The sequence below is a fragment of the Chanodichthys erythropterus genome, chromosome 10 (genome assembly GCF_024489055.1).
Source record: "Chanodichthys erythropterus isolate Z2021 chromosome 10, ASM2448905v1, whole genome shotgun sequence".
In the NCBI taxonomy this organism is placed as follows: Eukaryota; Metazoa; Chordata; class Actinopteri; order Cypriniformes; family Xenocyprididae; genus Chanodichthys; species Chanodichthys erythropterus.
This window is the reverse complement of record NC_090230.1, coordinates 43,232,011-43,244,999: the sequence shown is the minus strand read 5'-3', so window position 1 is coordinate 43,244,999 and position 12,989 is coordinate 43,232,011. Positions and strand designations below refer to the sequence as shown.

Sequence of the window (12,989 nt, the reverse complement as noted above, 5' to 3'; positions counted from 1 at the left end):
AAATATATATTAAACACATTTATTAATTATATGGAATAAATATACTTACTATTATAAAAATACAATTGTTTAAAAAAAAAAAAAAAAAAAAAAAAATATATATATATATATATATATATATATATATATATATATATATATATATATACAATTTTAATATTTATAGATAAAGATCATAATTATGTTAAATAAATATAAATATCAGGTAAAGGGAAAATCAACTGTTACTGCATTTATAGTGTGTCCTTCATTGTCTTGCACGTCATTTGCATTGGCACACTATTTTCAGCAAATAAAAGAAACAGAAATCTTACATTTAATTTATCCAATCTCATGTGTCTGTGAATCTGAGCACAGTGCCTCTGCACATATAATTTGTCAATAGTTTATAGATTTTCCATAACGTACAGCAAACTTGACCCTTTCTGTTGGCAAATCAATTAGGCGCAGTCAGTCACTTAACGCAGAGGCTCTCTCATGTATATCTCCAGTCTGAGAGCGGAGCTCCATGCAAATATAATGTAAGACAGGGATGCATTAAGCCCTCCCCATCAGTCGCAATAATGGATTAAAGTCCGCAGTCGCTCTGCAGTTTGCCAGTCAATGTTCTTTATTTTCAGCATCAACCCAATTTCATCTTCTTCTCCTGCCTTTGGAAGCAGTCGATTTGCCGTCAATTGCCATCTCAGGCAGCAGCATTAATGCGCGCCCACAAAAGGATGACACACCGCATTATCACCTCACTTGCTTTCAAATTAGAGTGGACCGCTGCCTCGGCGCAGCTTGTGACTGGTTAACACTATCAGCTATTTGTTGTGATTGGCCCTAATTCGCGGTGTCTAAAGATTTCATCAGGCATTTGATGAGTGAAATAAACCACTGCCCACAGGGAAATTGCTCTGATTAATAGAATTAGACATTGGAGGGGAATCAATACGAGAGAGGCGGTCACGTGGGGATGGGCCAAGCTGCCCATCATTTCGCCTGCCGTTGGCTTGAGCTGCCCAGCACATGACACTTTCCCATTAACAGGCTCTGGGCTCTGTGTGAGACTCAAGAAAGCGGGGATTAGCAGTCGGCTGATGCTACGGAAAGCGCCAATCTGTTGGGATAAATGTCCGGACCATATGGGTACCATTGGACGCAGATTACTTCAATAGCCACGATGCGGAAAGTACGGGAGGAGAGACTGCAAACTATACTCATCTTGTGTCTTTTCATTTAAGCAGCAGTCTGTTCCTCCCTTCACTTTTAACCACTTAAGTGCACTCAGAGGGGCATCACTCCCTCTGCTGCACCTCTGCCCCGACCGCACCGCCCCATCCACCCTCTTTGTGTCCGATCCCACTCCTTTACATTAAGGGCTTCTGTCGGCTGGTGAGTTGCGTGAACCCCTCCGTCCATACGATTCAGCCATTACCGCGGGGCTATCAGGAACATCTAGTGTCCTTGTGAGAGGGGGATAGAAATAAACCCAGGCCCACTCTCTGTGGACGCTCATAATGCCTCTATTCACTCTTTAATTCTCTTCCCATCTGCTTTCCCCAGATGCCTGTTGCCGAGATAGAACAGCTCATAAAAATGTAAATGAATTCTATTAGATTTAAGTGGTTGTTTGTAAATATAAGTCTATTTGGCGTCACTGGTGTCAATTAGGAAGTGTGAACACATTCTTCCGCAGATGTTTAACTTAGCATGACGGATCCGTTCTGTGGAATGAAGCGCGGTCCTCTGGGTGCCCTGACCTAAACCGACAACTCAAATTATTCTCTGTTTGTTTCTCTCAAGAACAATAACAGAAACCTGACTGGTTTGACTTTGTAAATCCTCATTAAGTACAAAATAATTAGTTAAAATAATTCTTATAACCTGTGATTATAATAAAACTCTGTATGTTCTGAATGAAATAAAAATGTTAAAGAATTAAAAACAAACGTTCAAGGTAAACATGATTTTCATGAGAACACCTGTTTACTGACAAATTTAGTGCCCTCTGGTGGCAGGAAATGGTAGTAAATTAAAAGCTTAAAACATTACAGACACAAGTAGCCTATCACACATGGTACATATAATATTTAAAGTCTCTACTCTTGGTGTATTATTAAGACTGCTCTGAAATAAGTTATTATCATCATCATGATGTTGTGTGCGTTGTGAACATGATGGTTATTGTAGTTCTAGACTAAATGTGACCATTTACTCATCTCACTTGCACAAACAGTATCAAGAGTCAGTATTCCTCAAAATGAATAAAAACTGTGAAATGCAATCTCAGAATATTGCACAAACCTGCAAAAATTAAATATATTAAATTAAACTAGATTAAAAAGTTTGAAGACAAACTTTAAGTTGGCTTGAAAAAGCCTAGCTAGAAAGTTTGAATTAGTTTTAAAAGTTTGAAGTTTGATTTAGTTTAGTAGTTTAGATAGATAGATAGAGTCTCAAGACTAGGGTACTCAAGGTGGTTGCTAGGGTGTTGCTATACGGTTGCTAGGGTACACAAGGTTGTTGCTAGGGTGTTGCTATGCTGTTGCTAGGGAACTCGGGGTGGTTGCTAAGGTGTTGCTATGCGGTTGCTAGGGTACTCTGGGTGGTTGCTAAGGTGTTGCTATGCAGTTGCTAGGGTACTCGGGGTGATTTCTAGGGTGTTGCTATGTGGTTGCTAGGGTATTCTGAGTGGTTGCTAAGGTGTTGCTATGCAGTTGCTAAGTTGTTTTGGGTGGTTGCTATGAGAGAGATCATATTAGAGATAGATAGATAGATAGGTTTATGAGTTTAAATGGATTAGAAATAGTACATAGAATGGCACTTGAGTATTGAGTTTGAGTTTAATAGGCTTCCGTAGTTTAAATTTGAATTTTGACAGTTGGAATTTGAAAGTCTTGGCTGATTTGAACATTCCGTCAATGAAAGTCAATAGTTGCGTCCCAAATGACGCACTATACACTATTATGCACTTATACACTATGTACTTGTGCACTATGCACTCATCCATGTAGTGCGTGAATTGTATAAGGTTATTTTGTAATTTAACATCGGAGTTTGATACCCTCTCCCACTCGACTACATAATTAAAGCTGCGACAGTTGAGTGCACAAAGTGTCCAACATTCCACACTTCATTTTTTCCGTTAATTTAGTGCATCATCTGGGTATTTAAAGTGTACTTTTTCTTTTTGGAATTTTCAGTGTGAACGCACTACTCACACTATTTATACTTAAAAACGTCATAGAATAGTGCATAAGTACACGAATTGGGACGTAAGTCGGATCAGTTAGATAAGATATAGCACACTCAGTCAGAACAGTCTGAAGGTCTGATCCGAGTTTGGAGTATGTAGAGTTAAAGCTCTAGGAGGAGTTAGAGTTGGAAATTTTCATCTCAGAAGAAAATAGCATAACAGTAAGTTGGCTTTTTCAAGCCAACTTAACAAATGTACTTTATGTGTATTTATGTTACTTTATTAACCAATGTCTTTGCTGCTGACCTTCAATGATCCAATTCAACCATACTAATAAGCAAAAATTACTTTAGAAGAACATTACATTTGTGATCAGCCTGAAGCTTATTCATTTCACTTTTGGTGTGAAAGGACCTTTACATTTGCCAAAAACAGAACTTTTTTGTTGTTATTAAAAAAAAACAAAAAACAAGCCCAGCCCAGGTGAGACGCAATTAGTTACTTTTTTTTCAGGGAGTAATGCAATTTTATAATGCATTACTTTTAAAAGTAACTTTCCCCAACACTGGTGACCAGCAATAAAACATACCATTCAAAAGTTTGGGGTTGTTGCATTTTTTTAATGTTCTTGAAAAAAGTCTCTTATGCTCACCAAGCCTGCATTTATTTGATCAAAAATACAGTAAAAACTATAATATTATGAAATATTATTACAATAATTTTTTTTTCTATTTTGGTATATTTAAAAAAAAAATAATTAATTTAGTCATTTATTCCATGGCAAAGCTGAATTTTCAGCATCATTAATCCAGTTTTCAGTGTCACGTGATCCTTCAGAAATCTAATATGTCTAATATGCCGATTTGATGCTCAAGAAAGATTTATTATCATCAATACTGAAAACACTTTTCAAGATTCTTTGTTGAATTGAACAGCATTAAAAAGAAGAGAGTAGAATTGAAAAGAACAGCAAATTTGAAATAGAAATCTTTTGAAACATTATAAATGTCATTACTGTCACTTTTTGATTAATTTAATGCCTCTCTGAATAAAAGTATAGATTTATCTCTAAAAAAATCACATTGAACCAACTTCTGAAGAGTAGAATGTACTTTTTCTTAAAAAAGGCTGCAGTTTACTTCATTGAGCATGTTTCAGTGCACATGTGAGCAAGTGAGCATGTTTCATTTGATTATTTGGATAGAAAGAAATCAGTGGGCAGGGCCCAAAGTCTTTCAATACTCTCCCCCAAGAGCTGATTTTGTGCTCTGTGTTTCTCCAATTCATATAGCTGACTTCTGCTAAACTTTTAGCTGATTTACATGTGTTGCATGACCAATGTGTTTTGGATTTGTCCACCTGTGTGGATTGAATGTTGTATAAAATATAGGCTAGTAACTTTGAGGTGAGTGTTTGAAGACACTGGCCTCTAGTGGTCATAACATGAAGTGTTATTTTTACGGTCAAGCCTCATTTTAATCAATTACAGAACAAACTATTATAATTTTGCATACATTTTAGACCATTTTCATGTTTTTGTCTAGGCTGTCAGATCAAATTAATGACAAGGGCATATTAAAAATGCTAATACCCCTGAAAAATCAGAGCCACAAGGCTTGTAATAATCAGTTCAGTAGGTGACGGTTTCTTTCACATAGACGGTTTCTTTAATGCGTATCCATCCTAGACATACAGGCTCCCGGAAAGCTAGACCTCTCACCCCTCAGCTGTCTTACCTCTAGATCAGCCATCTGTATCCGAAGGACCTCTCACCCCTTAACATTCCATCTGTATCTCCCTCTAAATGAAGCTACGGCACCTTGTGTCCCGTATCCAAATTATACATCGGCTTCAAGTTGGCAGAATCCACCATGTCCACTCTGTTAATCTGGAATTAATGGGGAAAATCTGCAAGGGACAGAGAGTTTCATTGTGAGATAAAGCAGCAGGTGCTTTGGAGTAACGGTTTGGGTAGAAAATGAGTACAACTTAATCATTAAAGATTTGTTCCTCTCGCTTTCATCTTTAGTAGATCTGGAGCCGTGCGGTCTAATGGTCTTAACAGCACACACACACTGGAAATGAATCTAATGAGATGAGTAGAAAGGAAGCTGAGCTGCTTAGCTTTTGGCCTGCGATTATGAGTTGATTGAAGAATATGACCCTCTTCTTGCTGTAATGTTATCCAGTAACTCCAAACAGCAAGTAAAAATTACTGTAAAGATATTTCGACTTGATTGATGAGGAAGCTTCTCTTTCTACCAACTCAGTAATAAATACCCAGGACTGGTGCAATCTGGGAATTACAGAGGATCTTTTTGAAGGGTATTATTACCAGCATCCCTGAGGGGAGTCTTTGTGTTTGTTGAGGAGCCAGATTTGGCAATGTAACATCACTGAGAGGCATGATATCTCTGCCACCTCTTCGCTCGTTCTTCCTCTTTCTCTTTGTTGTTTTCTCTTTCTTGCTCTCCAAGCAAAGGCCCCCTGCTGCTGGAGAGAGATGGTCTCAGCATGATATCACTCAAACAAAAACTTTCAAGCCTTCTCTCTCTCTACACACACACATACACACACACACACACACACACACACACTCACACATCAGTAAATGGTCTGACAGGAGTGTTGCACACCCTGTGAGCTCGGGCACCTCCTCTGTCTCATCCACTTAGCCTTGTGATTGCTCTGTGTACGTTAGAAAATCATTTAACTACCCGGCCAAAAACATTCAATAACACCAGACACCAAAACTGCTCTTTTCAGACAGTTTTATAGCTAGCCTTGAGTCAGTTAGACTTTCTCGGATTATCTAAGTTTCTCTGAGAAGTTGACAAATAGCAGGACAAGAACTCAAGAGCTTTTTTTTTTTTTTTTTTGCAGTTCAACAGTTGCACAAAATTCAGAATTAAAGAATTGGCTCTCTTTCAATTCGGGAGTTTGAATTAAATTGGCCACATCTCATAGGAAGTTGATTTGGAATGACTTTTAATAATTAGAACATTTTATCTCATAATTTCACATTTTTGACATAATTAGGTTGTCATCATTTCATCATACATAATCGGAATTTAAAAGGAATTCTCGATTATGTATGGCGCACACAATTTCATTTAAATTCTCCTGCTTTGTGACCATTTTTTAAAAATTAATTTTCTGTGCTATTTGTAAAGTACAAATATAACAGGTCATAGAACACCATGTTTAATCACTTCACAAGAATTAGAACTGTAAAAATGCTGTATATGGGTCAATTACATAACATGCATATTTTTGTGTCCAAGAGCATTATTTTAAATAATTGATAAATTCATGTAAACAAATTTTACAAATATCAGTTTCAAAGCTGTTGAGATAATTGTAAAACTCCAGCAATTTGAATGTCAGGGTGGCACAAATGCAAACATGCATGGCTCTTTTATTATGAATTGACAAGGTAATGATAATGCATCATCTGGAGGACCCCAGCTCATCCTTGTGGAAAGTGAAAAGGTTTGTAGATCTCTCTGCTAATTTCAATATGGGTAGGTTGGTACAATTTCCATGTCAGGTGGTACAACTACAGTATACATACAACTATTTGATTGTACCGCCTGCCATAAAAACAGTCAAAAGTGAATTTAAACACTTTGAAATGTTGTTTAACAACCGAAACGTGTTTAAACATTGTTCATGACTCAAAAATATCTATTACATCAGTTTTGAAAAGATTTTTAAAAAAACATCCATTCTGAAGCATTATTGACCCATAAATAGTTTCAATTGAAGTCTAGAAGAATGTTGAGATGTTACTTCAATACCATATAATTCAGTACAGTTCAGTTCAATTCAGTTTCCTGTAAATGAAAGCCTATGAGTCATGTTGCTCAGGGTAAAGGCAGAGAATTATAGTCAAAGTGATTTTATGCCTGTGCTTGAGTCATTGTGTCCTTCACACTGATAAAGAATTGAGTGCTCTAGGAAAGCTGCAATGCCAAAACATATAGCTAAAAAGAAACCGGTATATATAGTACACTGCTTTTGTTTAGCATCCAAGATATTTAAATAATGTTTTTTAAGATGCCTTTGAATCATGCTGATTATAGCAACATTTAAGCAAAATGAAATTCAAGATTTTTCAAGTAGATCAAGTAGGCTACATAAATTATAAAGAGGTAACAACAATGCTAACTTGATCTGTGTCCTGGGGCCTGTTCTTTGTACGTAAACATGTGAAATCAAATGAATTGCTCATTACAATACGCTACTCTTGACAATGAAAAAAGTGTAAAGCCTTGGGAATCGTATAACAAACATTTACACATTTCATTTATCTATTAGAACTTTATGTAATTTTGTCTGCTTGGCTGTTTCCATTTTGAATTATATGATCTTATTATGCATCACTGTACTGATGATCATGGTTTCGAGGTTATCACACAGTAATATCAGACAACTAAAAGGGAAAGTTCACCCAAAACTTAAAATTTGACTTCCATAGTATGAAGAAAAAAATACAATGGAAGTCAATGGGGCCCTTCAACTGTTTGGTTACCAACATTCTTCAAAATATCTTCTTTTGTGTTCAGCAGAAAGAAATTTATACAGGATTGGAACAACTTGAGGGCGCGTAACTGCTGACAGAATTTTCATTTTTGGGTGAACTATCTGTTTAAAAGATCAATTATCACAATTAGAAGTTCTGGCATCTGTCAAATCATCTCAGATGTATTAAATAAGGTATGAAGAACGGACCCCTGGACATGCCACTAAAATGCCATAGAAAAAAGATTGTAAGTCATACAATCCAAAAATCTGACATTCATTCACATTGAAATGCCTGTCTGGGTTCTCCTACCAATATTAAATTGTAAATAATGAATTATTTCTCCCATTTATAACTGGTGATTATTAATACACCAGTCGTGTATGTTTAATGCAAATTATCCAAACATTACATGGCGATGAGAAGATGCGCTGAGCTACAAACTGCCATTGCTACATACTGTATATCAATCATCCAGCTGCACTGTGGATGTGACTCATTTAAATGACCACCAGGGGGCAGCCACGTATCATATCTAAGACTAAATCTAAATTATTGCTGAAAAAACATCTACCATACACTGAAATATAGTAGTATAATATATCAAAAAAGTAATGATGAAGAACAGAACTATATAAGAAGACCATAAATATAAAAAATACACTGTTATGTATACCGTTATGCAACCATGCACAAGGTGTTTTTTTCTGATACATTCGTTCCAACCTAATTTATTTAAAGGGGGAAAAAAATTCAAACATCCTCAAGGGGAAACAATCAATCATTCAGAATTCATATATTCCTAGAAAACATCAACATTATAACAGGCTCTCTTATGACTTCATAATATTTTCTGACATTCATATAGGTGTTATGCAGTATGCTCCATGAGTTCTGGGTAAACACATTTTATAATTTATATATATTTAAATTAAAATACTAGATTGACTTCAGGTTTGTGTATATATATATATATATATATACACACACACACACACACACACACACATACATATATGTGTGTGTGGCTACTCAGTGCTGTGAGGTCAGCGGTTCCCATGCTAGCATCCTGTTTTCAATATTTATGGTGGTTTGCATACAAAACCTGTTATAATAAGTCAGATATACAGTATGTGCTCAGATTTAATTTTTTTGCCCTTTTGCAATGACTTACTCACCAGGGTAAGATGAATTCTCGGAGCTCAGTTTGTTTTGAATATTGAACTCTATTCCACTTTCTAAAAGGTCATTCTTAATATCTTAATAAAACAGCCAATTTTGACAGCAAAATATAATCACCTTCCATTTTTCTCAAGCAAACGGCTGTACCTCCCCATTCATTCTGCGTCCTGAATCTCAATTGGAATCACCCTCCCTCTATCTTTCAGGATTTATGTGGACGTTGATATAATATACGGCCTCTATTATACGTCCCCAGCTGATTATCATGGCAAAGTCTGGTGCAAATACATGTCAGAAATGTTGCCTCATTCATCCCCTTTCTCTCAGCAGAGACGCAGAATCATTTACCATGAAAATGATTAATACCGTATAAGCCTCCCGAGAGCGTGAGCACAGTACCCATCAACTTGTCTAACAGAAATTAAACATTCATCAAAATTCAGAACATCTCCTTGTCATCCAGAACTGAGCCTCTGTGATGGAACAGCACAGGGAATCTCTGCGGTAGAGGAAGTTTCATGTATGCCAGACTATATTACTATATTTTACTTTCAAGCATCTGAGTAAAACATGTTGATTAAGGATCAACTTTTATGATTAAAAAAGAAAAAAAGGTGAGAAACCTGTTTTCAGATCAGCTCTCAGGTACTGTTTGAGGCCTCCCAAATGCTGAAATCCCATTGAACGTTCCATATTCTCCAGCTCTTTCATCTATGTTTCCCACCTGGAGGTCTGTAATTCCACTGCAGATACAGAACTGGAGCAGATATGAACTGCAATCCATTTCTAATGCACAATCTCTCATCCTCAGTGTCTCTGCCAGTTTTCAGACAGTACCTAAAAAGATATTAAGAAAAGATATTCATATATCAAACATTCAAGTCACTTTTGTATTATAATGGAAGTGCAAAATTTGCTCTGAGACTAGCAATGAGATACATTCATATCTACAGACATATAACAGTAAGAGCAGCTATAAATATTACAGGAAAAGCATGAATAATATCAGTGTGTGTACATAAGTGTGGCTGAGTGTGTGGTCTATATTAGTGGTTCACAACTTTTACACTGAACATCACATGAACCAGAATTGTTAATCATATTATATAAAGTAAACAAAAATATACTGAAAATCAAACACTGACATTTATAAATAATATTACCAAGAGCTGCATAAGTCTATAAGTAATATATTTCTGTCATGACAACTCTTGGAGTGCCCGCCCATCCATCCACATATATACATATACATATATATATATATATATATATATATATATATATATATATATATATATATATATATATATATATATATATATATATATATATATATATATAGCCTATCATGAAACTCTCTTTTTTGATTATATATATATATATATATATATATATATATATAATCTGACAGTCTCTAACTATCAATCTATCTATATACTTGTGGTTCACAACTTTTATACCAAACATCACATAAAGCAAAATTGTTAATCTTATTGTATCAAAGTAAACAAAAATATACTGAAAATCAAACACTGACATTTATAAATAATATTACCAAGAGCTGCATAAGTCTATAAGCAATATATTTCTGTCATGACAACTCTCGGAGTGCCTGCCCATCCATCCATCTCTCTCTCTCTCTCTCTCGTAAGATTATTATAATATTATCTTGTAAGATTATTATATATTATCTTGTAAGATATATATATATATATATATATATATATATATATATATATATATATATATATATATATATATATATATATATATATATATAATCTTACAAGAATTATAAAAAAATGCTGGGTTGTTTCACCCTAAATTTGGGTCAAATATGGACAAACCCGGCCATTTTAAGTTAAATTTTTAAATTAAATTCTTAACCCAACTGTTGGTTTTGTCCATATTTCACCCAAATTTGGTTGAAACAACCCAGCATTTTTTAGAGTGTGTATAAGTCTATAAGTAATATATATAATATATATTACTTAAATGGAATACGGGACTTGCTACTGCAAATACATGACACACTGCTGTGAGCAAGTAAGACATGCTGCTGCTGTGCAATATAGCCTACATGAATTACCCGTTGCGATACAGGTGGAGCTGGGGAAGGTGGAGGGTTTCTGAAAGCACGCTGCACTGCTAAGGCAAATGCTAGCTGTGTATTTGAAGGTTAAGCATGGAAGCTCATTGGCTACTGATACAGCAGGAACCAATCAGTTGCGTCCTATAGATAATGATGTGATTACGAGCAGTTGAGTTAAGCCGCACACACACTTAACGATTGTAAGGCCGATTATGAATGTAAATTGATACTTACGACTGATCGCCCTCAAACGCGCCCAGTCAGAGCCAGTTGCGTTCAGTCTGCGATTACAGTTGGTGTTCAAATTCGTATATATATATATATATATATATATATTTATATATATATATATATATATAGTATATAAATCGGCTCCAGTCGAAGGAAACAATCGGTATGTGTGTTCATGTTTCAGCTAATCGTTAGGTGTGTCCCCGGCTTTAAGGATCTATTAGCCTGCGCCATCTAGAGTTTCATGATATATTATATATATATATATATATATATATATATATATATATATATATATATATATATATATATATATATATATATATATATTGAGAACCACTGGGTTATATATTGCAGCATATGTAAAACAAATTAAATAATATTTTGACAGATAGCACTTGGAACTACACTTTCAGTAGTATGTATTTGATTTTCAGTAGTTGTAGATGACTTTTTAAAAATGTTTTAACTTGTCATTTTAGTTCTCTCTATTGTTTTCACTCTGTTTTTCTGTGTGTCCTGAAGGATTTATGTATTCCTGACAGCAAGATCCATTACCTCATTATTCATAATGTGCTGAAATATAATTTCACAGCTGTTTGTTTTGATAGTGGGATTAGCTTTTGAATTAATATAGAAACTATCAATATAGACGGCATTTCATACATATTCTTCCACTAATATGGTAGCACCATAATTCCATTCATTACGCCATATTAGATATGAGGCAGAATATATTGTAAACATGCTCTCAATGGAAATATAAGCACATAATCATGAATACTAACAAATATTATGGCTATAACTAACTATATCTATCTATCTATCTATTGTGGTAGATTTTCCCTACGCACCTGACTTAGGTTAAACCGGGTGTCCCAGACACCTATGAATCTATAAATTTATACTCTACTAAGCGTACACCAGTACCTGTTCGAGTCGGTCTGTTTTGGGGCACTATCAGCTGGTACTAAGCTCTTTAGTGCTCCCCCACTAAACACTATCACTTGAGTATAGAAGTAAGATCTCTAGTGCGTAGTCTGCTGCACAGCCTCAAAACTACACAGACTCCAGACTATGCCTTAGAATATGCTTTAATCACGGCCGGAGGACCTCGTATCAATCAAAGAGAATCCCACCAGCAAGAAGAATACAACAGTTTATATAGGATAGGAGCATGGCAAAGCATTCTACAATATGATTGGTTCTTCATATGTCAAACCCTCATGTTACTAGGTAAAGCAAGATCTGACCAAATCATGTTTTTATTACTTTGTTGGTTACTCAGTATCATGGGGCTATTATATTTAGATGGTTATCTAGCTGTCCCTAAGTTTCATTTCCACTTTTCTTATATTTGGACAGGATTCAGACACACACTAACTTAGGCCCATGCAAGGTTTGAGGACATTTAGTTTTCAAAAGCATATAAATGTTATTCCTACAAGGAAAAAGAAATGTTAGTTATGATCTATCTATCTATCTATCTATCTATCTATCTATCTATCTATCTATCTATCTATCTATCTATCTATCTATCTATCTATCTATCTATCTATCTATCTATCTATCTATCTATCTATCTATCTATCTATCTATCTATCTATCTATCTATCTATCTGTCTGTCTGTCTGTCTGTCTACTTTAATATATACACTAAAAAACATAAAAATCCATAGAAAATTAAATAATGGCTAAAATAAGCATTTTTGTTTTTTTTAAATACAAGCAGCTTATATTTATAATCAAAATTACTTTTGTATTGTCTGGCACAATAC

At 35.0% G+C, this 12,989-nt stretch overlaps 1 protein-coding gene across 1 annotated transcript in view; it reads right to left on the bottom strand.

Moving 5' to 3' along the window:
* lim2.1 (lens intrinsic membrane protein 2.1) overlaps positions 1-9,625 on the bottom strand; it is a 28,397-nt gene extending 18,772 nt beyond the window's left edge. The window contains exon 1 of the mRNA XM_067397812.1: positions 9,512-9,625. The gene's annotated coding sequence lies outside the window, so the exon portion shown is untranslated. The remainder of the gene's footprint in view (positions 1-9,511) is intronic.
* Between the last annotated feature and the right edge of the window lie 3,364 nt (positions 9,626-12,989).